This window comes from Scylla paramamosain, chromosome 44 (genome assembly GCF_035594125.1).
Source record: "Scylla paramamosain isolate STU-SP2022 chromosome 44, ASM3559412v1, whole genome shotgun sequence".
In the NCBI taxonomy this organism is placed as follows: Eukaryota; Metazoa; Arthropoda; class Malacostraca; order Decapoda; family Portunidae; genus Scylla; species Scylla paramamosain.
Window position 1 is genome coordinate 3357515 of NC_087194.1, and position 2500 is coordinate 3360014.

Genomic DNA, 2500 nt, shown 5'->3' on the forward strand with positions numbered 1-2500 from the left:
TCTCCCTCCCTCTCCCTCGCTCTCCCTCTCTCCCTCTCCGCCGTCTCTCTCTCTCCCCTTCCCTCTCCCCCTCTCTCTCTCTCTCTTTCTCTCTCTACTCTCCCCCAACTCTCCCCCCAAAAAGTGGAGGCTATCATGGGAGTTTCGCCGCCCCACTCATCTCCTCCTCCTCCTCCTCCTCCTCCTCCTCCTCCTCCTCCTCCTCCCACAGAGTCAGTCGTTATTAAAGAGACGAAGCCAAAGCACTCCCGGGCAGAGGACGAGGAGGAGGAGGAGGAGGAGGAGGAGGAGGAGGACATGCCACGTGGGCGGGCGAGGGGAGGGTTAGGAGGGGAGAGAAGGGAAGGGGGTGTATGAAGAGGCCCTGTGGGGGGGAGAGAGGAGGGAGAGGGGGGTTACGTATGTAGGCGTTTGTGAGTGTGTTCGAGAGAGGGGGAGAGGGGGAGGAATGGGGGAGAGGTGAAGGGAAGGGGAGGGGACATTGTTGACGTTTGGAGGAAAAAGGGGGAGGGGAGAGGTGGAGGGGAGAAATTTTGGAGGAGTTTAGAAGCTTTACTGGTGGAGGAGGTGAGTGGAGATGAGTGGAGGAGATGGTTGCAGTTCTCTCTTCTGGAGGAGGAGGAGGAGGAGGAGGAGTAAGAAGAAGAAGAAGAAGAAGAAGAGGAGGAGGAGGAGGACGGAGTACACGAACGAACATAAAAAGGAGGATTAGAAGTTTGAGGAGGAAGAAGAAGGAAGAGGAGGAGGAGGAGGAGGAGGAGGAGGAGGAGGAGGAGAATTTAATGAAGAAAAGAAAGAAGGAAAAAATGGGAAAAAAACTTATTCATCCTTTTCATCTTCCCTTCTTCCTCTTCCTCCTTCTTCTTCTTCTTCTTCTTCTCCTTCTTCTTCTTCTTCTTCTTCTTCTTCTTCTTCTTCTTGCGTCATCTAATCTTGTAATTCTGTTATGAGTAAGAGAGAGAGAGAGAGAGAGAGAGAGAGAGAGAGAGAGAGAGAGAGAGAGAGGAAAGGATTCATCTCGTATAGCATCTTTTTCCCCTCATTTTTTCCCCTCGTGACCTCCCTCCCCTCTCCTCCTCATCTCCTTCTCATCTCCTTCCCTTCATTCACTCTCTACCTCCAATCTCCCATTTCTCTCTTCACCCTCCCATCTCCCTCTCCCTATCTCCCTTTATTCCCTCTCCTTCCCATTTCCTTCTGTTTCCTCTCTCTCTCTCTCTCTCTCTCTCTCTCTCTCTCTCTCTCTCTCTCTCTCTCTCTCTCTCTCTCTCTCTCTCTCTCTCTCTCTCTCTCGTCTACTTTCTCTCCTCCTCCTCCTCCTCCTCCTCCTCCTCCTCCTCCTCCTCCTCCTCCTCCTCCTCCTCCTCCTCCTCCTCACCTGTCTCTAGCTAATAAAGAGTTGAAGGCCGCGTGTCACCTGGGTATTTGTGGCTCACCTACTCTCTCTCTCTCTCTCTCTCTCTCTCTCTCTCTCTCTCTCTCTCTCTCTCTCTCTCTCTCTCTCTCTCTCTCTCAATTTGTAACCCTTTTTTTAATGTTTGTTTATTTTCTTCCTTCAAAAACGACATTAAAATAAGAAACTGCCTCTCTCTCTCTCTCTCTCTCTCTCTCTCTCTCTCTCTCTCTCTCTCTCTCTCTCTCTCTCTCTCTCTCTCTCTCTCTCTCTCTCCCTCCCTCCCTCCCTCCCTCCCTCCCTCCCTCCCTCCCTCCCTCCCTCCCTCCCTCCCTCCCTCCCTCCCTCCCTCCCTCCCTCTCTCTCTCTCTCTCTCTCTCTCTCTCTCTCTCTCTCTCTCTCTCTCTCTCTCTCTCTCTCTCTCTCTCTCTCTCCCTCCCTCCCTCCCTCCCTCTCTCTCTCTCCCTCCCTCCCTCCCTCCCTCCCTCCCTCCCTCCCTCCCTCCCTCCCTCTCTCTCTCTCTCTCTCTCTCTCTCTCTCTCTCTCTCTCTCTCTCTCTCTCTCTCTCTCTCTCTCTCTCTGTCGGGAAACACACCAAACGACTCTCTTATTTTCCTCTTGTCTCGATAACTGATGACCAGGAGGAGGAGGAGGAGGAGGAGGAGGAGGAGGAGGAGGAGATGAGATGAAATACGCGGGGGAAGTTGGAGGCGTGACGAAGGAGGAAAAGGAGGAGGAGGAGGAGGAGGAGGAGGAGGAGGAGGAGGAGGAGGAGGAGGAGTAGGGGAGGAAGGTATGATGTGAGGGGAAAGAGTAGGATTTGACAGGTAAGGGAAGATGTGGAAGAGGGAAAGAGGAGGAGGAGGAGGAGGAGGAGGAGGAGTAAGAGAGGGGAAGATGGGAGAGGAGGAGGAGGAGGAAGAGAGGGGAAGAGGGAAAAGGGAAAGAGAAATTACAGAAAGGGGAGCGAGTGATGCAAAGTGAGAGAGAGAGAGAGAGAGAGAGAGAGAGAGAGAGAGAGAGAGAGAGAGAGAGAGAGAGAGAGAGAGAGAGTGTAGGTTTCCGCCTCCTTAGAATGAACAGCCTTCGCCTTCCTCCTTTCCACCT